Source organism: Quercus suber, unplaced genomic scaffold (genome assembly GCF_002906115.3).
Source record: "Quercus suber isolate HL8 unplaced genomic scaffold, Cork oak 2.0 scaffold_664, whole genome shotgun sequence".
NCBI lineage: Eukaryota > Viridiplantae > Streptophyta > Magnoliopsida > Fagales > Fagaceae > Quercus > Quercus suber.
The window spans coordinates 1-23896 of NW_027070105.1; the positions used below are offsets into that span (position 1 = coordinate 1).

A 23896-nucleotide genomic window follows, 5' to 3' on the forward strand; every position below is an offset into this window, starting at 1 on the left:
AAAAAAAAAAAAAAAACTTATTTTGTATTCTCAAATACTACTTTATCTATTTTACCAACTCATTTTACAACTCACTCTACATCCTAATTTTTATTTTCACATACAACCTAATAAAATAATACAAACTACCTAATAAAATAATAAAAAGAATTATTCTCACTTTTTTTCTCCCACTCACTTTTTCTCTTCACACAACCACATATTAAAATATTTTTTTAAATATAACTTACGAATATGCAACCTTACTATTCATAAGTTGCAATTTTTTTTTAAGTTTACAAACTCAGATAGAGTAAATTTTGGGTGACTTAAGTTGTAAAATAGCAACTGAAGAACGTTTACATTCCCTAATGCTAGTGCTCTTACAAAGTTTGGAATTGGGATTTCAAAGTTCGACTAAGATTTTACTTGTCTCAATGTGAAATGTTTTCTTTCAAAATAATAATAATAATAATAATAATGACAAGGGTAAGCACAGTGCTATGACAACGCCATTTCGCGGGCTAGGTATATATGCTTTGAAACTTATCACAACGCTATTTTGCTGGTTGTCATAAATCACCAGCACCAACACTATCTAAAGAAATTCGTTTTTTTTTTTTAATATAAAAAACCGGTTATTTCTTTAGCCTTGAGCATTCACAATAAAGATGTCAAAAAATATAGTTTTTAACAATTTAAAAAGTCATTTTATCTATTTTAATAACTCACTTTTAAATACATCTAACATCAAAACTTCTATTTTAACACACAATATATTAAAATAATATAAATAACACAATAAAATAACCAATCAACACAACAAACAACAATCACAACCAACGGTTACAACCACACCCATCAACTCACAGCCACTGAATCAACCCACATAACTACCAAATCAACCCAATGATTCGGTGAGTGATCCATACCACATCGCCTCTGCTAAAAACAAAAACTATCCAACCCACAACCACCACAAATCACAAACTCGCGACCCCGATGAGAGAATACTAGTGTTCTCGTCATCCTAGGAGGCCCACTTTCTCATCCACGACAGGATCCTTGAGAGCTCTGACGAGTTCTTCTTCGATGTCGGCGAGGAAGGTTTCGAGATGGTGACAGGTGGGAAGGAGAGAGTGGCGATGAGACTTGTTGTGTCGAGAATGCATGTGGGTTGTTTGTTGGGAAAAGGAGAGAGAGAGAGAGAGAGAGAGAGAGAGAGAGAGAGAGAGAGAGAGAGAGAAATTAATAAAATAATGTAACAACTTGCTACAGTAAGTTGTTACTAGTAATAATGTAGCAACTTGTTGTAGCAAATTGCTAAAAACTTTTAAATTTAACAACATTGATAAAGGCATTTTTTTGGCGTTTGAGCTATCAAAATAACTTTTAAGTTATTTTGACAGTTTTAGTGTGAATGCTTTTACAACTTCAAGTATTATAGTTTCTTTATATAAAAAAAAGTATTATAGGTTCACCTTAATAAAATGTGAAAATTAGAATTTCTATTTTTTCTTTGGTATTCAAGAACATTAATATTCAATTTAGTCTCTTGATGTTTATGTCAATTATCACATTAATCTTTAAAGTTTTTTTTTTTTTTTGGCTAAACCTTTAAAGTTTAATTTTTGTGAATGCAATTCCTCACTTTATAATAATGAGTTAATCCGGTCTTGAACGATGTCCTTTATAAACATTTTTTAAATTAAAAAATCCTAATGTATATGTCATTTAATTGTTTGTTTGTTTGATGGGTGTTATTCTTTTTAAGAATGAAATAAAAAATGTTAATAAATTTGGATGGTAGGACTAAACTGATTTATTTTAATAAAATTAGAGATTAAATTAACAAAAATCAAATCTTAAGAACTAATTTCATAATTGAAATAAAAGTAAAGTGATTAAATTTAATTTTCGAAAAAAGAAATGGCAAGAAATAGAGTTTTCATTTAAGTGTGGAGTAACTAAAGTCATTGATTTGCAAGTGTCGCTCGCTGTATCATTTTGTGGACTAACGCCTAACGGTGCGGTGACAGGAAAAATGACAAGTCACACACTTTGCAGAGCCAAAAAATGTATAAAAAACATGTATACGTAACAGTTGTTTATTACTTTGTCATTTATCATAAAAGATATGCGGTGCTAGCTATATATAAATCAATGAATATATATATATATATATATAGCCTCCAAAGACCTAAAACCGACTATACACACAATTTTCGTAAAAGATAAATCACACGATCATGAAATGGTATAACAAATAATCAATTTATATTTGATTTGTATATTTGTGAGTACAATCCTCTATATGAATCTTTACAATGAAAGAGTACAATAAAGTCCTCTGATTTAATCTCCAAGAAATGTTACAATCCAAAGGAGCTATAAAACTTGATCTTGAATCGTGCTTTGATGTCTCCAAGTTGAATGAATAGTTGAATGTGCTTGATTTGATGTAAGGGCCGTTGGCTTGATCTTGAACTAGATTAAATGAGAATCTCTACTTTGATTTGAAGAAGTAGGAATAGACCTTGATGAACAATAGAATTTCTATGAACTTTAGAGATGACTCTCTATTTTGGCAGAGTGTTATTAGTGTTTTCTCTCTGAATGTTTCCCTTTTTCTTATATGAGAAGCCTCTATTTATAGGCACCTTAATAGTATTTAATTTGGAATTTTTTCTCAACATTTATTAAAAGTTGAATTATGAATTTAATTTGGTATTTCATTTAATAAGAATTTTCTGTATAGGCCTTTTCTTATGACGTTGCCATGGCTTTTTTCATTTGATGTTGCCACGTGGCTTGATTTCATTCGCTGATCGTCCATATCATCAATTGGAGATTGATTCAATCACATATATTTTATCATGAACAATCGGACGATTGTGAATACATCATAAAATTTTGATGTCTACACCGATAGTACTAGGACATGGGTTTGGCACAAATCAGTCAGTGTGGAAGTACCTTATGCCTCATCTCCTTAATGAAAACCATGTCATCCTCTATGATAATATGGGGGTGGGTGCTACAAACCCTGATTTTTTTTTTTTTTGAAAGATACTCCACGCTTGAGGGTTTTGCATATGATTTGCTTGCAATTTTAGAAGAGCTACAAGTTGATTCCTGCATCTTTGTTGGCCATTCAGTCTCAAGCATGATAGGTCTCATCACCACTGTCATGCAACTTGATCTATTCTCCAAGATTGTCATGCTCTCGCCCACCCAAGGTACGTACGTACATCGTAGTTATATACTATAAATTGTGGGTTTTAATTATCTTCTTCTTGAATAAGAGATCTGTGGTACATTAAAAATCAGCTGGTATATTGGATAATAAAGAGTAAGTGGAGTAAACGGACCGTGAACATTATAGGTTGAAACTCTATTTTTTTAAAAAAAATTTATAAATAAATACATACTCGATCTATTTTTTTTTTCTCGCTTAGTATTAATTATTAATCTTATACTAAAAGCTTTATAGTTTATAAGATATTTTTTTAGTATTTCGAATGGAAATATTTAAGATTTAAATAAAATAAAATAAAAAAGGTTGTCCTGCCATTTTAGGAAGAAAAAAAAATTTCTTATTGTAGTAATATTTTGATTCACTAGTAGTATATTTCAAGACAAAGAATTATTCGTTGTCGCATAACTATTAATTAGTACTCTTTTACTCGGTAAACAATAAGAAACTACTTATTCAGCCAAAAAACAAAAAACAATAAGAAACTACTATAATGCGCATGCGTAACTTTAAAGAGTTATTTATATATAGTCCATAAACTTATGGTTCAATGACAGCTTAATTTTGGGCTCAAGTCAAATCCTCTTCCCACTTTATTCTCACTAAGTATGAATTTAGCTTCAAATTAAAAAGTCAACTTATTTTACTATTCAGTTTATTTTTGTTATTATTTATATGTCTTATTGTACTTTTTGGTACTATTCATAGGTCTTACTGTACTACCTCAACTTACTTTTATTTTTATTTTCAGTAAAAAAATTTCAATTTCAGCAAAATAAACGGATTCCAAATAGATCTTAATTGTAAGGAAAGAAAAAATGATAGATTATTTATATAACCCAGTAGCACATTATCATTTCATGACATGCGAATATATGTGTTTGGATACCGCTTATTTTGCTGAAACTACAAATATTTTGTTGAAAATAAAGGTAAAAGTTAGTTGAAATAGTACAGTGAGGCTCATTAATAGTACTAAAAAGTGCAGTTGGACCCATGAATAATAGCAAAAATAAACTGAATAGTAAAATAATTTTAATTTTTCATCCCAATCTAAATGCACACATATATACAAATAAAAATTAATAAAATAATTTGTTTATTATCATCAACTCCGAAATAGACTAAAAATAAATAAGTAAATAAATAAATAATAAAAACTGAGAACTTGCAAAGGCATTCACGTTTTACGTGGAAAAACCCACCTCATAAAAATGAGGGGAAAACCAGGGACACAATCCAACTGGCCACTATTTTGTGTTTTGTTTTGTTCAAACAAGCTTTCAATCAGTCAATCATATATATAGAAGGAGTGAAGAGATTTTTTCTTTTTGTTTTTTTTCTTTTTTTTGAGAATCCATGAAGAGATAATTCTCTATACTTGTTCAAATTTTAATCGCTGTATATGGAATTACATGCAAACAAAATTATTTATTTTCTCTCATTTGCACTGAGAGGATAGTACTAGCTCGCTCCTCTATAGTAATAGTGTCATGCAGACTAGGATACATTCGTTTGTATTATATTTGTGGTACTGTTTGCAATTGATAGCGGTACTGATGAGTGTTCGCTGCGGTTAGTGGAAGTGCCTACTGTTAGACAAGTGTTAGTGTCAAAATTTCTCTGCAAATAAAGCACATGGAATGTGCATGCAACGCAACTTATATTTCTTGATGTTTTCAATAAAATGTCTGGGGATGCAGAAATTGTTAGCAATGTAGGTTTGTCCAGACAGAGTCAAATCCTCGTCACTGAGCTTGCAAATGTGATGTAAAGCTCTCCTCAGATCGTCATCGGTGTGGTGCCTGTCACGAAACCTCTAATGATAAAGTCAGTAAATGGAAGCTTTTTAGGAAGTAAGAGAGCTCAAAATATCAAAAGTACGTATGCTAGTGTATTTCAGTTGTGTGTATGTACCTGGTCTGGTTCTGATGGACTTGTATATATAGCTTCACAATTTTCTAGCCATTGGGGCTTTAATTGTGGCTTTAGTGCCCTTTTTGTAACGCTTCAGGGCTTATTAATGTGGGCGTTGATGAGCTTCCAACGATATGACAACTAATCGGTAACTGATTGAGGCATTAAAACTTCTTATTAATAATTCGCTTGTCTTCATCCATGTCGTGGCTGAGTGGACAAATGCTCTTAGTGAGGTTGTTTGGGCAGGGTAGTTCGTCGATCCCATCAACGTCAACATTTAAATTTTTTTTTTTCAATCATCTAATTATTAAAATAATGAATTTATTTTTTGTTTTGGTGTTTGAATCCTTTTAGAGACACATAACAATTTCACAACATAGTCCTTTTAATATATTTGTTAAGTGGTAGGTTAATTTAGAAATGCTATGAAATTACTACGATTTTAATAATATAATATTAATTAATAACCAAATTAACCTCGTGATTAATTATTTCAACATAGTAGTTTTTTTTTAAGATAAGATATAATTTTCAATTTATGACATCCGCTCTATGATAAAAATAACCTATAAATTATATTAATTAATAACCTAATCAACCTCGTTAATTATTTTAACATAGTGGGTTTTTTTTTGTTACATAAATACGGTAGAATTTCAATTCATAATGTTCACTTCATAATGATTTTTCTTTAAACTTGAACTACATAGTAGTTTTTTGTTGTTGTTGAGAAAGCTACTAGCAGTTGGTTGAAGGTAGAGAATCTGTTTAATCATTATTAGTACTAGTTGTTGATAGCAAACCAATTAACTTTTTAATCATTAATAATACTCTATCAATCCCAAATTTTAGTCATGTTTAAGAAATTCAACAGTTTGAAGAAACATCATTTAAAACATTGTCTTTAAAAAAAAAAAAAAAAAAAAAACTTCAAGTTTTCAAACTACCCTTCTTAATTTAAATTCTAATGAAAGGAGTAATTGAAATTATAAATAAAGTAATGATAAGGTAGGAAATGTATATATTTATTGAATTTTCAAAGAAGACTATATTTTGGGTCATTCCATAATGAAATAGAGATTAACAATTTAGGATGGAGGGAATACTAATTATTTACAAAAATAATGATCATACTATGCAAAATTACCAATATTTGATGTAAAGTCAAAGTATTTCATTTTCATTTATTTATATTTTTTATTCTAATTTTGATCACATTCCCTTTTTCACTAATTTATATGTCCACTATAAGTTGTAGTTACAGCAACTAAAGTCTCAGAAACAAAAGGAGATGTCAACTAGTTGAGATACAAGACTCTTGGCAATTAAAATCTTGATTTAATCTTCTTTTATGCCTATCTCTAGTTTTTGTTAGAAATTGTCTCGAATTCCTAATTTGACTTGATTTGGGTTTCTCTAAGTGGAATAAAAGTGTATTCCTTGTCCACTCAAAAATTGTATTTATTGTCCAAAAAGAAAAGTATCCCTTATCTACAAACAAATGTATTCCTTGATCATTACAGGATAGATATTATAAATAAACAATAGTATTAAAGGTTTGTTGGCTTTGGTTCAAGGGTCCTCCCACATTGGCTTTGGATGAATTTAAAAGAAACCTAGAGAGATTTTGTTATTTATGATGCCTCCTTTTAGTTTAAACACTTTTTAAACTCTCTTTGATATGATAAAGTCATCCTAACTATCAATAGGTGTAGGATAACAAAAGCAGAACTACATAAATCTATGACGTTCTATTTTGTGTGTGGTTATCTCTATTTTTCTTTCAAGTTTTCTTTATTTCTATTATTCTATTATTTGTTATAGAGATCTTTCTTAACTTTATAATAAATTTTGCACTCACTCTTGTGTGGAAGGTTATTTGAAAGCCTTTTCCCATAAAGAAAATTGGTACCAAAACTTTCACTGTCACAACAAACTAGTATCAAAGCTAAGGTTCATTACCTAAGTATTTGGATTTGTTGTTCAAAGCCAAGGTTTAGTACCTAGGTGTTTGGATTTATCTTCTTTGGAGATTTTATTGATTGGTTCATGGATTTTAGCACTGGGAGGAAAGATGTCAAAGAATGACTTGTAGAAGATCAATAAATAGACTTATGACAACCTCTTCAGGTGCATTTAGCTCCTATGGGCATATTTGAAGATAGCTTTGGGTGATATGCATTTTATTCTTTTGATTTGACTCTAATTTGAGTTCAACATCTTCTTTGAGAGCACTTGGCGTCTATTGGTAGATTTGGAGGTAGTTTGGGTGATTTTGATTTATTTTAGGCTCTAATTTGGTTTCGAGTCTTTCAACACTTGACACATTTATGGTTTGAGGGAAGTCTTGTCAAGGTGAAGATTTGTTAAGAATTTGTATTTGGTTGCAAATGAATTTGATAAATTATGGTGCTTTGCAAATTTCGACAAGGTGGAAAATTGTTGTGGATTTTGGCTCAATTTCTAATTCTTACCTTTTGGATTAAGGTGAAATTTCTAATTTGACTTGATTTGGAAGATTGTTAAGTGAATTTGGTCACTATGGAGAATTTTGAGAATTTGTCTCCAAATCCTACTTAAACTTAGTTTTGATTTTCTTGGCATAGAAGAAAAATCTATTTTTTGTCACTTTTTAATATAACAACAATTTACGTGATTTGACTTTTGGCTTGTATCCATAAATAGTAATATATGAATTCACCATATTAAGGAGAGATTATAAAAGTGATATAAATAAAAGTACGTATGCACAAGGCTATGAGCTTGTTATTATATGTGCTTGTGACATTAATATTTTCTTAAAATTTATTCTTTTTGTGATATGGTGGACTTGTAACACATTGATTTTTTTTTTTTTAAAGTTATTAAATGATGGAGATTATTGTGGAGGGTTTGAGCTTGAAGATCTAGACCAAATATTTGAAGCGGTACAATCAAATTACAAAGCATGGTGGTCTGGGTTCGCTCCATTAATTGTGGGTGGTGACATGGACTCTATTGCAATCCAAGAAGTCACCCGAGCACTCTTTAATATGAGACTAGAGATAGCTTTGAGTTTGGCTCATACAATATTTTTGAGTGACTCGAGACATATTCTAGGTCATGTCACTACGCCTTGTCACGTAATACTAATTATTAGGGATGTTGCTGTGCCAATCCCAGTGTCAGAATATTTGTTTCAGAATCTTGGTACTGAGTCAATCGTGGAAGTCACATCCTCAGAAGGTCATTTGCCACAGTTGAGCTCGCCGGATATTTTGATTCCTGTACTTCTTAAGCACATTCGTTATTGTATTAGAGACTTGAAAACATGATGAATGTACTTTGCATGTATTTTGTAATTATTTTTTAATTAAGAACTTGGATAAACAGTTTTCATATTGAGATTCTCAAGATTTACTAGGATAATTTCTCTAGAGTTCTCCGTGATGTCTCGCGTGATGTGTGGACTATTTTATAATTTTATTTACAATTATTTTTGTGTATGTTAAGACCTATATATAATACTTATTTTGTTGTATAATATATATACTTGCCAATAATATTATCGAATACTTCGAAACTTGATTTTGTTTATTCATAATTTATTTTAAAAAAATTGTATAACACTATAAGTCTATAGCATCCATAGCAATGGAGCTAAATTTTTAGCTTTTTAGCTACACAAAAAGTCACTTTGTTTATTTTACCTTCTCACATCTTACAGCAATGGAGCTATTTTAGCGTTTAACACAATAAAATAATATGAATACTACAATAAAATAATATAAACACTACAATAAAATAATATTTCATTCAACCACCATCAAACAACCACAACCACCATCAAACCCATAAAAATCATTGCACAACCATAACCCCGTCGTGCCCATCAAAACCAGTGAAGAAGAACAAAACAAAAACCTAGAAAAATCAACACAGCTAAACCGAAACCCATGCCCGATACTCTGTCTGATTCGGTACCGGCCAACGAGACCTGCGTCGAGGGGCACGGTTTCACGGTCTTCACCGACGAATCGAGCCTTAATTGATACTGACTACCTTATTTTGCTGCTAACGGCGTGGCTTGGTCCTTCTCAATCGAAGCGGAATAAGTGCAAAGCGAAACGGAATGCTCCAATTTGAGACGAGTTGAGAAGTGAGAGAGGAAAAGTGGGGAGAGAGGGGTCTGTGGCGGTTGGGCTTGTGCAGATCGGCGATGGGTCTGTGGAGGAAGAAAGAAGAGATGGAGAGGCAGTGAGAAGAGAGACACAGGAGAATGAAATGCAGAAAGAATAATAATAAAAAAAAAAGGTAATGTGAATGCAATTTTTTTTTTTTTTTTTTTTAGCTTTTAGCTACAGTGCACATTTATTTATAGATGTGCACTATAGCAAGAAGGTAAAAAAATTTAGGTATAGTTCCACTGCTGCAAATGCTCTAAGAGCACTAGCATCCGGGTTTGTCAACCAGTCTTTATTTTACCATCTAGAAAGTTATTTTATTTATTATACCAACCCATTTTACAATACACCCTACATCCCAGTTTCTATTATTTAACTATTTCAGTAAAATATTCTTTTTTTACTCTTTATTTACTATTTCTTTATTTTTATTTATTATTTCTCACTCATTCTTTCTATACAAGAACCAACACAAATCTACTGACACCACCAGCCCACCACTGCTGCACTACACACCTGACACCATCACCACCAACAACCCATAAAAACCCACAATCCACCGTCAACATTCAACTAGGGATGGCAATTTATATTTGACCTGCGGATACCCAGCCCGGCCCGACCCTAATGGGTCGGATTTTACCCGGCCCGATAAATTATAGGGTCGGGTATGGGTTTAAAAAAAAAAAAAAAAAACCTGAAGCGGGTCCGGGTTGGGTCCGGGTTTTTGCAAAAATCCGACCCGACCCCTTTATATATAAGTTAAAAATACTAAAATGCCCCCGTATATATATATATATATATATATAAGTTTAAAAAAAAAAAAAAAAACCCTAACCCCATATTCCCATTTGACACAATCACTCTGAGGTCTGAGCCACCGCCTACTCTTTTTCTCCTCTCCCACTCTCACTTGGTCAGTCCCTCTTCATCACCCCCAACCTCCGATTTGTCGCCGCCGGCCTGAACATCTGTCACTGCCAGCATGATTAGCCTGAAGCCCTTCACTGCCGGCCATCATTGCACCTCCAGCCGCCTCGCTTCCTCAATTTGTCTCCACCGGACCACCTCGTTCTCTATCTTTTTTTTTCTTTTTTTTTTTTTTCTGGGTTCATTTCGTCTCAGTCATGTGAGTTGTTTGTGATTGTGTTAGGATTTGTGTTTGTGTTTGTGATTTTGAAAGGGAAAACATAAATCTGAAATTTTTTTGTTTGTGTTTGTGATTTTAAATGGGAAAAATCGTAAATCTGAATTTGTGTTTGTGTTAGTGATTTTGAATGGGAAAATTATAAATTTGAAATTTTTGGGTTTGTGTTTGGCTTAGGATTTGTGTTTGTTTTTGTGATTTTGAAAGGGAAAATCATAAATCTTTGGCCAATGTTCATCCATGATTTCCTGGTGGTTCTTTTTATCTTTCAATTTTCATCCTTTGATTTCTTTGATTTTCTCTACCTAAGTATACTCCTGCTAGTATTAAAAAAAAAAAAAATTTATGTTTGCACAAATTCAAGCCTTGAATCTGGGCAAACACATTCTCAAAAAATCTGAGCAAACATTTTTTTTTATAAATTTTTGGGCCACGGTATGGCTTCAGGCATAATTTTTTTTTTTTTTGGGATTGGGCCACAGTTTGGGCCCAAATCGTGGCATGGCTGATGGGGCCCGCGGGTACCCGACGGGCCGGGTTTGGGGTAAAGAAAAAAACCCGTTTAATAAACGGGTCGGGTCCAGGTTTTTGGGACAGACCCGTGGGTCGGGTCCAGGTATGAAAAAACCCGGCCCAAACTCGACCCGTTGCCATTCCTACATTCAACACCAAAAAAAAAAAAAAAAAAAAAGGACCAGCAACCCATGGTCTCCACCATTGTGAGCAAAACCCAAACCCACAGCAAACACAACCAAACCTACAGCGAACAAACCTAGACCCATGGCAGCAAGCAAACCTACGGCCCATGGCGAGCAAACCCATGACAAAATCCACGATGAGCAAACAGTGAGCACACCCACGGCAAATCCACAGCAAGCAAACAACGAGCACACCCACGGCGAGCGCACACCACCCAAATCGCAAGACCCAATCTACAGCCCCTCCAATCCACTGTGGCAAGTGAGAGAGAAGAAAAGAATAGAGTCAGAGATGGAGAAAGAATAGAGAAGAAAGAAGAGTGAGAGAGAAGAAGAGAGAAAAGTCAGAGACAGAGAGTGAGAAAAGAAGAAAAGAAAGAGTCAAAGAGCGAGAAGCAATAGAGGTGGGAGAAAATAATATTATTTTATTTATACATACATGCTATGGTCAGTTCTAAATACCCATACTTACTATAGCTAGGATGAAAAAAAAAAAAAAGGGTTTACATACTCCGATGTGGGGGGTTTTTAAGGCTCTAGTTTGTAAAATAGCAATTAAGGGGTATTTATACCCCCCCCTAATGCTAATGCTCTAACATATTATAATATTTACTGTTAAAAATATATTTTATTTTTTAAACTGATTAAATGATTTTGAAATCTATAAATAAGAATTTAAAGTATAAAATACTTTGATATCCTAAAATGACATAAATTTAAGCAACTTTCGAAATACTTCCTTAACCACTCTATTCTCATAAGAAAATATGGAGACCTTATCACAAACACCGAATTCATTATCTCAATGAAATTAAGGAAATCATTTATAAGTATCAACATAAAGAGAACGTGATTGAACAAAGAGAAATTGGCTAAACCCACATCCATTTATCAAAAATTTAATTGTCTTTAGTTGGGCTTCTGTATCCTTTAAAAAAACGAAAAATAATTTGAAATCATTATCAATTGTTATTTTTATCACTATGGTTCATACTGCATAACCTACAAAGAAACCTATAAATTATGAGTTATAACACAAAATTTAAAGAATAGCTAACTTCATAAATAATCAATTTGAATATATCTTTTTCTTTTTCTTTAGTTCTAAAACAAAATTACATTTATGATTGTTCCAAACCAAAATCTCAAACACCCAAAGGCTTAAAGCAAATCATAACCTTCATAAAATCCACAATGTCTGCCTTCAACATCAAAATCGTAAGTTATCATCACTGAATAAAAAATGCAAGCCCTCTTCCTTAGTCATAGCCTACTCATCCAGGTTAGGATCAAAATGGTACTTTAGTATTGGAGTTATGTAGGTGTCGTTAAAAGGTTGAAGGTAAATGACATCGTTTTTGGTCTGAGTATATTTGAGATGGGATGACATGAAGGGTTATAGGCATGTGTATATAAAGAAATAGAAGTGAAAATGATGAATGGAAATGCAAAGAGTTTTTTGTGTGAGTGAAAGATGAAAAGTCTTGAAATATTGAATCAAATGAAACAAATAATAGTCTTAAAACATTAAATATAAAATATAATAAAAAGTAGTCTTGAAACATTAAACCAAAGGTGTTAGGGGGGGGGGTGAACTTGATTCAGAGCCGAAGCCCAAATGCTTAGAAGATTGTGCTTGAGGAAATGGGCCAAGCCCATTTCAATGAGTAGTAACATGAAACCTCCCAAGACTATTCCCGTGGAGTTTCAAGCATGTCGCCAACCTTGAGACGCTTTTCTGAGATTGTAAGCATGGGTGACCCCTCGATAAACAAAAGAAGTACCACGGGAGATCGATACCACCCCTTTTTATTTTTCTGGCCAAGGTGACACTCCTACCAAGGGTCCAAGACCATCTTGGGAAGCCTCCTGAAAGGATAAAAATCACAGAGGTCGTAACCTCCACATTAATGAGAGATTCTCCACCTAATCTCTTCCACATTAAATACACATAGGACAATCTGAATAGTATAAACAACCTCCAAAAGTCATGTTTTATGATGAAAATGGAAGAGAACCAAGGGAGGATGTGACAAGTATCTCCAAAAAATTTGGCTAGGAGCAGGCTAGCTGGATAGATAAAGGAATGAAAAATTATTATAAAAGGGGTGAAGGCTACCACAGAGAGGCAGTTGAGAAATATCAAGAAAAAGACTTAGAGAAGAGTAACATAGATAGAGAGAGTGAGATTGTATTTTTTATTTCCTTTCTTTCCATGTTGATTCCCCATACCTCGGGAAAGAAATCTGTGTGTTGCAAACCTTCTCATCTACAATCCTACTTTCTTAATAAGTTGTTTGAGCTTCCTACTGTGGAATTTCCACCTTGTTCTTGTGATAAATAAATTGTGCAAGTTAGTTACCAATGAATCCTACTGTTTTGACCAAATAGTGTTTTTTAATTGGGTTTTGACCCCTACAAAAGGAAATAACGAGTTCATATTTTTAAATTTGTTCTTATCTCTGATGTGATTTAAGAATATTTCAATTCTCATCACACAGTGTGTCATATGGCAAAACTTTATGCTCTCCCGCATGAAGTCACTACTTATATATATATATATATATAGATTGATGATTGATTAATAATTAAACATGTTTTTGTAAATGAAGTCACATCATTAATAATTTAAATAGATTTTAAAATAATAATAGTCAATATTTGTTTAAATGTATACAGTGTGATGAAATTTAAATAAGTTAATTATGATTTAAAAAGTTTTACAGTAGAATTACCTTTATGAATTTCAAAAGATCATAATTTATAGTTATGTAGGTGTCGTTAAAAGGTTGAAGGTAAATAATAATAGTCAATACACACCCAGCAAAATTGTTTGATTGTTATTTTAGTTCATTATGTTTGAAATTTATTACGTTGATTGTATAACTTTGCTAACCTAACCCACTCATTTAAGTCATTCCACCTGTAAGGGCTAGATTTGCTCCCAAAACCCAAATGAAAGGTCAATGGCTCAAAGAGCCAAAAACAATGAATTAGTAGAGAGTGGGCTTGAAATTGAACTTTCAATGAGTTAGGTGGACAATGTTCATGATAAGTTAGTTGTTACTGGAAAGCATAAAATAAACAGTTTTTGACAAGAAAAGTTCTCCTTAGCCAAGTCCGAGGAAGGTTGTTCTTATATATTTCTTTTAGAATTATACAAAGACACAGTTCTTGAGTCTACAATGATTTTTTCTTAGATTGTCTCCCCCCTTCTTATAATGGGGTTTTTCTCCTTTATATTCTCCTTCCTTACTTCATTTCAGCCCTCCACATGTAGATCAGATTGCTGGCTATGATACTCGTCCCATCATCACTTTCCTGAAGTCTTTGTAGGTAGTTGTAAGGCTGAATGTTATTGTTCAGGTATTATCTCCACATTAATGCGCTCAGGGGGTTAGCTGCAGAGCATTCAATGCAGTGGTAACAACTTTCTTCCCAAATATTTCCCAACTCTTTTTTGTTTTATCCTTATCTGATTTTTATCCTTGCCAGCATGATTACTTGTTGCCTTGTTCTTGATGAAGGGTTGGAACTTTGTCCTCTACTCTATTTAGCTGAGGAGGTACTTCTCCTCGGACAACATTTCTAGTCCCTTTTGACCAAACTTCTTCCACGGACCATTAACCCGTATGCCACCATTATAGTATTTACCTGTCCTCGAACTATTTGATGTCCTTGGGTGCGGCCCACGACCCAATACCCACATTTGGGCCCTTCATCCCTACACCATCCATTACCGTTAAGACTGCTACGTTAAAATACTTAAAACGTGATTGTATTATTGACTTTAACATTAAAAAATTATTTAAGTAATATTTTATTAATTAAAAAAAGAAGAAAAGAAAAGTAAAATAGATAACCAAATAATTTTGTAATAAGATCCACTACCTTTTGTTTTGAAGATGGACAACCGAAGAAGCCCCTATATTGCATTTCTAAGGAATATAAAAGGAAGGAATAATAGTAAGACATCAGCTCAAGCAAAAATTCTTGTTTATTTTACCATAAGAACCTATTTTTTTTTATTTTTTTTTATTTTATATACTCATTTTTCAAAACATCAAATTATCTATTTTATACAACATTTTATTAAAATATCAATTTTTTTTTTTTATTTTTTAAAATTATTTCTCTTTTTTCATAGTCAACAACCACTATTCATTCTTTTTCTTCATCCTCAAGATACGCAAAGAAAAAAAAATAAAAAATAAAAAATAAAATGCAAAATTAATAGTGTTTTTTTTTTTGAGAGTTTCAACTTATAGCGTCTGCTCTTGATGATAACTCTTTATCATTAGACCAAGACAACAATCAGTTTTTGGTGTAAGTGGGGATTGAACCCCAGATCTCTTATACAACCATAAGAGACTTTACTAGTTAACCTAATTGGAATCCACAAAATTAATAGTGTTGATATAGGTTATTGCAGCAAATTTGTAAATTTATAAAAGGCGAAAAGCCACTTTTAGTTCCTACATTTTCAGGCGATTCCCATTTTAGTCTCTACATTTTATTTTTACAGCTTTTAGTCCNAAAAAAAAAAAAAAAAAAAAAAAAAAAAAAAAAAAACACAAAACTCAAACCCAGATTTATTAGTAATGGAAGAAAATGGACCTAGAAAAGCAAGCTGAAGCTGAAGCTCAAGAGATCAAGATCTCAGTTAGAAAAATCAAACTACAAAAGGAAAAAAGAAAAAAAGCAAATAATTTTGAAAATAAATAATTAAAAAAAAACAGTAAATATAATTAAAGTGAGAAGGAGGAGAAAACCAATTCGATCAAAAAGCGTTGGAAAATTCGGCAGGAGAAAACTCCCAGCGACGTAAGGAAACACAGAAAAAGTACCAGATCGCTCAGAATTCAAGCAAAAGCATAGGTTCGGAGGTGGATCAAACACGATCCAACCACAAGCACACACAGAGACGGTGAATGAAACTGCCTTTGTTGCGGCGTCGACGCCGCTCAGTTCCTCCTGATCGAAGGCGGAAGTTTCGCCGTACTCTCTTCCATCGCTCTCCTCTCAATCTTCCTGATTCTCCCTATCAACCTCTACATCGGCACCGCTTCTCTGAATGCCGACTAGTTCTTCAAAACAACGATTAACCACATCTCCAAAGGCTCTCCTTTGCCAAATGACGATCTTCCTGGGTTTGAGTTTTGTGTTTTGTGTTTTTTTTTTTTTTTTTTTGGTGTTTGTGTTTTCTGAGTTCTTCACGTTCTTCCAAAAAAAGAAAAAAAATTAATTTAACTAATTTTTTTTAAATAATTAGGTTAGAAATTTTTATATTATTTTTATCTGATGTGGCTTTTTTTAAAAATTAAATTGCTAATGTGGCATTTTTATAAAAATGTAAATAATTTTTTTAATATTATTTTAATAGACATGTCAGCGTTTACTGTTGGATCGTTTGCTACGTAGGATAATTCTGTTAAATGAGTAACGGCAAGGACTGAAACGAAAAACGTGTTTCAAAATAGGGATTAAAAGCGGTAAAAATAAAATGTAGGGACTAAAATAGAAATCGGCTGAAAAATGTAGGGACTAAAAGTGACTTTTCACATTTATAAAATTATACACGAATTGATGTGATATAGGTCATTTTTAAATAAAACTATATAAATTCTACCCATCTTTTCATTATACATGTGAATACTCGCTGTAGGGACCCAATTTGAATTGAGTGTTGGGTTTCAGCCCAATAAGCCCAAACAATAAATTTATAGAGAGTGGGTTGACAGGCTTAGGTGCTGGCCGTCGATCACCACGCTCCAACTCTTTCTTATAAAAATGGCTAAGTGTTTCCTTACAAATAGGGGAATGCTCCTCGGCCTATGGCCGAGGAGGCCCTCAGGTTTTTCCCTTCCCCTCCCTTTGGCTTTACTAGCTCTTCTTTTATAGTTTTTATCTTCCTATCTTTTGCTTCCATCTGTTGATTGTCTATTCGCCTTTTTTCTGGTCGTCCATCCCATCAGAGGCTTTATCGATACTCAAGTGGCTCACTCTGACCAACGTTATCCTGCCAAGGGGTTACCTCTCCATTAATGCGGCCAGGAGGGTTAGTTGAGTGCATTAAATGCGAGAGTGACAGCTTACTTTGGGGTTAGCCACTCCCTGAAATCACTCTTGTCAGGCCGAGGACAAGGTATCCTCGGCGTGGATTCAAGAGAATAGGCTTCCCCTCCTTCTCCCTCAGAAAATAGCTTGCGCTCCTCGGCATGGCCTTGGGCCTGCTATATGATGGGACCGAGGCTATCAGGCCCACGGACCCCACACTCGCAATTGAAAGATATGTATTAGTAGGTAGTTATTTTTATACATATATCTCTTGTTTATTGAATTTTAATATAAATGATGTGGTATCATTTGATACAAAATATTTGTTTAGATGTATCAATTAAAAAAGAGAAAAAAGAAAAAAAGAAGAAGGAGACCGCGTAGGACCATACACCGTGACTCTGTGAGTGACCTTTCGTTGAAATTAATGTCGACAAAAAAAAAAAAAAAAAAAAAAAAATCAGAGACTCAACGGATCAAACGCACCCAGCGCCCAATCTCCAAAAAAAAAAAAAAAAGAAAGAAAAAGAAAAGGAAACGCACAAGCACAACCAATCAAGTTGAAGCTCTACGCACACGTGTAATAGGGTATGGTAAAGCACAACACATCTCCCAAATCCAAATCCTATCTCTCTTTTCTTTCTTTATTTTCAGCCCTCTCCTTCCTCCTCAATTTCCCATTTCAGTGATGTTCACGACTTTCAACTCAATAAATTTCCACGCATTTTCCATTTTCCAATTTTACCCCTCTTACCTTCTTTAAAGTTTAACCCCTACTTTTATTCGGTTTCTCTTTTTCTCTCTCGCCTCTCGCTCTCTCTCGAAATCGTTCAAACGAAGAAAAGAACCCAAACATAGAGACCACCACACCACTCCACTCAACTCAGCTCAACTCGTCCGCGTCAACTTATGGCAGCTCAGCTATCTCGGAGCGAGTCGAGCTCGCCAAGCTCTGTAGCTCTCGGGACTGGTCCCAAGGCTATCCGAGTCCTCGACTCGCTCCTCTCTCAGTCTTTCGCCATCCAAGACATCTGGTTCGTACAACGCGCAATTCTCCAAAAAAAATTTTCGAACCTCGCCGATCTTCGATTTCTTTGATTATCTTTTTTGGTGACTGATTGATTTCTCGCTTTTGAAATTTGGTTTCAGCAATAGAGCTTTCTGTTACAGCCAATTGGAGCTCCACAAGCATGTGATTAAGGACTGTGACAAGGCGCTTCAGCTCGACCCTGCGCTTCNTATTAAAAATAAAAACATTATTTTAAGAAAAACTTATTAAAGTTAAACTTGACAACTCTCATAGAAAATTTGGAAAATAGTGCTCAATAGTGTTCTTAAACCCGCCCCACTTGGCTAGTCGGATTGGTAACCTGGTGACTTGGCACATAGACCAATCCGAGTCATAAATTGGATTGGATGTACATAAGATAAAATCGAGTCAAAACGGGTAAAACATGACTAGTTTTAAATAGACCGTGTAATCTGGCTAGGTTTTAATAACCTAGCTGAGTTTGTGAATTGTGTAAAATTACATTAATAGATCTACCTCATTGACTTCTTTTTTTTAATTTTTTAATGTGTAATAATATGGTAGTTTAAATAAATAAAAACCTATAAAAATGCACATTTCTATCACTTCTTTGCCGATTCACACTACTCTACCCATTACTTTATCACTTTTCATTGTTTCAGTTCTCCAAACTTGTTATTGTGCATCAATTTTTTACTTTGAACAAATCACTTTTTAGTTTTACGTAACCAGCTAGCACGTAAGCATGAGTATATCCATATATGTTATTGCTTAAATCTTTTTTTCTCATCTTTTGTTTACACTTTTTGTGCTTTTTTGTTTATTCTTTAAGTTTAAGCCTTTAACCTTCTTTTTTTTTTTTCTCTTTTGTTGTTTATTTGAGATTTTCCTTCTTCTTTTTATTTAATATACAGTATTTTAAGAAACCCTTTTTTTTTTTACGTAGTTTGAGATTTTCTTTTTTTATTATATAATATAGAAAATTTTAAGACATATAACAAGATTTTATTTAGTTAAAACTTTGTTGCAATCTTATGATATTCGTTTATTTTGTTTGTAAATTTTATAGAATTTCTAATGCTATTACCTGTGAAACCTTGATTTTAAATTATAATGGCAAGTACTTTAACTTAGGCATATGTCTTTTTATTTATTTATTTACATATTCATGTTATGATTTCTCAAACTTACTTTTATATATACTTAATTTTTTTTATTTGACCCTATAAATCAACCGGTAAACCACTGGTTGAATTAATAACCTAGTGACTTAGCTCATAAACCAAGTCAGTGTCCAATTCAGATTTAATAACTATGGACTTGATCATACTAAGAAGGAAAAAAATTGTGTAATCACATGTTACAAGTATGTTAAGCACCATCCCCTCTCGAGCTCTGGTTTGTGATTCAACAAAAAATTAAAATAAAATAAAAGCTTTCATGTGTGTGTGTGTGTGTTTGTTTCTCAAAAAAAAAAGTATGTTAATCTCCTAGATAAAAATAAATAAATAATAAATATATATATATATATATAAAAGATTGACTGACATTTTTGCCCCTGCCCCTTCTTTTTTAGAATACTCATTTGGTAATTGACAAGTTTTTTTTTTTTCTTTTAAGAACTTAATTTTGTTTCAACTAAAGAACTTAATTTCTTTAATTTTATTTTTAACAAGTCAACAACCCGTGGAATACACAAGAAAATTCAATAATATATGATTTTATCTAAAAAAATGATTTATCTCTCTTTTATTTTGTACATAAATATGAAATTTGATAGTTATTAATAGAAATTTATTTTGATTGTGTTTTTTTTTTTTTTTTTTTTTTTTTTTTTTTGCAAAATATTTTGATTGTGTTTGTATATGGTATTAATAAATATGAAATTTGATAACTATGGTTTTTTAATAGGTATTTATTATGATTGTGTTTTTATATGGAACACATTAAATATGAAATTTATTAATAGGTATTTATTATGATTATGTTATGGAACATATTAAATATGAAATTAGATAATTATGATATTTATTGATAAGTATTTATTATGATTATATTTTTATATGGAACATAAATATGAAACTTGATAATTATGATAGTTATTGTAGGGTATATTTTTGTGGCCCAAGCCCAAAAGGTTTGGATTATGAGCCCAATGAACTCAAAACAATGAATTTGTAGAGAATGGGCGAAAAAACTAGGCTAATTGTGGACTAAGCAATAGTTAACTATAGTGTTAAGAAGGAACTGATAAAAAACACACTTCACAATCTTTCAATTTGATGTCCGAAGAGGAATATCATTCAATGAAAAATCTATACAACTCTCCAAAAAGTCCCCTTCTTCTCTAGAAACTCTTTCTTTATATAGCATCCTCCCTCATCATTTTCATCGTCCACTTGTTCTTCATCTAAGTGTCCACTTAAGTATGTGTCACGTCAGATTTCTTCCTTAACTTTCTGTGAGTGGTGGTACCTGGATTGACACTATTCATGGGTCTTCTCCATATTAATGCAGCCAGAAAAGCAGATGCAGTGCATTTAATGTGGTGTTGGCAGTTTTTCCTTTTAGATATTTCTCCATTCTTCTTATCTCCAAGTATGTCCAAAACTTATCTAGATTGCTGAAGTCATTAGTAAGCTCATTCGAACCCCCCAAATATTTATTTAACCAAGAATCTTTACATCTGAGGAGAATGATCTCTTCGGAACGCTGGTGTTCTCTTCGGACGGATCTTCTTCACTCCCAAGTATCTTTCTTTCATGAGGACTACTCCTCAACAATTTTAACCTTTTCGAACATACAGTAACCTTCACATAGGGTTTTGAACTCAATACATAAGCTTGAGTTTCTGCCCCCCACAGTTATTAATAGAAATTAATTTTGATTGTTTTTGTATATGGTATATTAGATATGAAATTTGATCATTATGGTTTATTAATAGGTATTTATTATGATTGTAATTTTATATGAGAAATTATTAGGTATACCGGGAGGACTGCTGATGTGGTCCTCCCAACTAACGAGATAATGTCATCTATGCAAATGTATGAGTAAGCTTCCTAATTAGCACAAGAAATAAAAAATAAAAATTACCAAGTGATGTCACATTTGCATAAATAACAATATTTTATTGGTTGGGAGGTCAGAGAGGACCACATTAGCAATCCTCCTGGTGAACTTAATAATTTTTCATTTTATACTAAACATATTAAATATGAAATTTGATAATCATGGTTTTATTAATAGGTATTTATTATGATTATGTGTTTATATGGAACATATTAAATATAAAATTTGATAATTATGGTATTTATTCATAGTTTTTTTATTATAGTTATATTTTTATATGGAACATAAATATGAAACTTGATAATTATTAATAGAAATTTATTTTAATTGTGTTTGTATATGGTATATTAGAGTAATGTTACACCTACAAACTATTTTACAATATTTTTACAAACTGTTGATGTGGTCAGCTTTTTATTGGTTTTCATCTAGGCCCACCATTAACCTTACGGTTTTATTTACCAATAACCACTCACCACGTCATTAGTTTGTAACTTTTTTTGTAAAAAAATTTGTATCTCTAGCATTACTCAGTATATTAAATATAAAATTTGATAATTATGATTTATTAATAGGTATATATTATGATTGTGTTTTTATATGGAACATATTAAATATGAAAATTGATAATTATGATTTTATTAGTATTTATTTATTATGATTATGTTTCTATATGGAACATATTAAATATGAAATTTGATAATTATGGTATTTATTGATAGGTATTTGTTATGATTATATTTTTATATGAAACTGTAGGGACTCAATTTGAATTGAGTGTTGGGTTTTCAGCCCAACAAGCCCAAACAATACATTTATAGAGAGTGGGCTGACAGGCTTAGGTGCTGGCCGTTGATCACCATGCCCAAACTTATCTTTAAAAATGGCTAAGTATTTTCTTACAAATGAGGGAATGCTCCTCGGCCTGTGGCCGAGGAGGCCTTTTTTCCTCCCTCCCTCCTTTTTGGCTTAACCTGCTCTTCTTTTATAGTTTTAATCTTCCTATCTTTTGCTTCCATCTGTTGATTGTCTATTCGCCTTTTTTTCTGGTCGTCCATCCCATCAGAAGCTTTATCAATACTCAAGTGGCTCACTCTGACCAACGTTATCCTGCCAAGGGGTTACCTCTCCATTAATGCAGCCAGGGGGGTTAGTTGAGTGCATTAAATGCGAGAGTGACAGCTTACCTAGGGGTTAGCCACTCCCCGAAATCACTCTTGTCAGGCCGAGGACAAGGTGTCCTCGGCGTGGATTCAAGAGAATAGGCTTCCCCCCTTTCTCCTCAGAAATAGCTTGCGCTCCTCGGCATGGGCCTTGGGCCTGCTATATGAAGGACTGAGGCTATCAGGCCCACGGACCCCACAGAAACATATTAAATATGAAATTTAATAATTATGGTATTTATTGGTAGGTATTTTTTATGATTATATTTTTATATGGAACATATTAAATATTAAATTTTATAATCATGGTATTTATTGATAGGTATTGTAGGGACACGATTTGGAGCCCAAGCCCAAGATGTATGGAATCTTGGCCCAGTGAGTCCAATATAATAAATTTGTAGATAATAGGTCAAAGAACTAGACCCTAATGAATTTGACAACGGCTAGTATGGATTTAAAAGATAATCAAGCAAGAACAAGGCACATAGGACTGAATGAATTCACTATCCGAGGAGGCAAATCTTGTATAAATCGATAGAACTGATTACAAATGCAACTTTGATCGCTACAGTATTCTTTCTCTATTTTTCTGATCCCCCTTCCTTCAGGGGTCTCTTACATTATAAATATCCTTCTTGGTAATCTTGGCCCTCCATTTGTCAATCGTCCAAGCCACTACTCAAATGCTCATCCCATTAGACACCCTCTCTGGCTTTCTGTGAGTTGCGGTAGCCAAGGAAGCACTGTTTAGGAGTCTTTTCCACATAAATGCGGCCAGAAAAGTAGCTGCAGTACATTTAATGCGGAGGTAGCAACTTCTCCTTAGATATTTTTGGGTTCCCTTCCTTCTCGTGTGTTCATGAGGCATGCTTCTAACACTAGAGCTTCTATGAAGGTCATTTTCACCATCGGAATGCGTATCTGAACTATATTTGTCATGGCCGAGGAGGAATTCCTCCTCAGACCGCCTTCTACTCTTTTCTTACTCATGAGACTCTAAACTGGGATCCCTTTTGACTATTTGTCCCTCCTCAGATATGTCAACGTCCTCAGATAAGGCCCAATGCCCAATATATAATTTTGGGCTCTTATCCCTACAGGTATTTATAATGATTATGTTTTTATGTAGAACATATTATATATATAATCATGACAATTATTAGCAAATATTTATTATTTTTTATACAAAATAGAAATTCTACTCTAGCTTGATCTAAGTTTATATATATGTGAGTCTCTCTCTTGGAGACTTGAACCTTGACCCTTACCCTCCACACCCTACAAGCACTTATAACATATTATATATATAATTATGACAATTATTAGCAAATATTTATTATTTTTTATACAAAATAGAAATTATACTCTAGCCTGATCTAAGTTTATATGTATGTGAGTCTCTCTCTTG

General features: G+C 32.9%; 1 pseudogene; it reads left to right on the forward strand.

Annotated features, from left to right (window-relative positions):
- The first annotated feature begins 2895 nt into the window (after positions 1-2895).
- On the forward strand, positions 2896-8469 carry LOC112015160 (probable esterase KAI2; annotated as a pseudogene).
- The last annotated feature ends 15427 nt before the right edge of the window (positions 8470-23896 follow it).